The sequence below is a fragment of the Nematolebias whitei genome, chromosome 10 (genome assembly GCF_014905685.2).
Source record: "Nematolebias whitei isolate Nwh7 chromosome 10, NemWhi1, whole genome shotgun sequence".
Classification (NCBI taxonomy): domain Eukaryota; kingdom Metazoa; phylum Chordata; class Actinopteri; order Cyprinodontiformes; family Rivulidae; genus Nematolebias; species Nematolebias whitei.
In genome coordinates, this window is record NC_056507.1 from 29,466,680 (window position 1) to 29,466,959 (window position 280).

General features: G+C 31.8%; 1 protein-coding gene across 1 annotated transcript in view; it reads left to right on the plus strand.

Moving 5' to 3' along the window:
- LOC119416460 (fatty acid desaturase 2) overlaps positions 1-280 on the plus strand; it is an 11,607-nt gene that overhangs the window by 1,476 nt on the left and 9,851 nt on the right. The gene's annotated exons all lie outside the window — the stretch shown is intronic.

Consider the following 280-nt stretch of genomic DNA (forward strand, 5'->3'; position numbering starts at 1 on the left):
ATATATATATATATATATATATATATATATATATATATATATATATAAAAAGATAATAAAAATACGAAGCAATTCATATATTAAAAGCCTAGGAATAGTAAAATATTAGTTACGTTTCTGACGACACAGGGAAGGTTTCTGAGTTCAACTCTGAAACTAAACAGTTTGATTTATCCGTGTTCAGTCTGAAAGTTGAGGTGTCCACGGGACCAGGGCTGCTCAGTATTACATGTTGTGGGATTCCTGTTTTCCCTCTGTCTGTTTGTGTCTGTTTGTCACT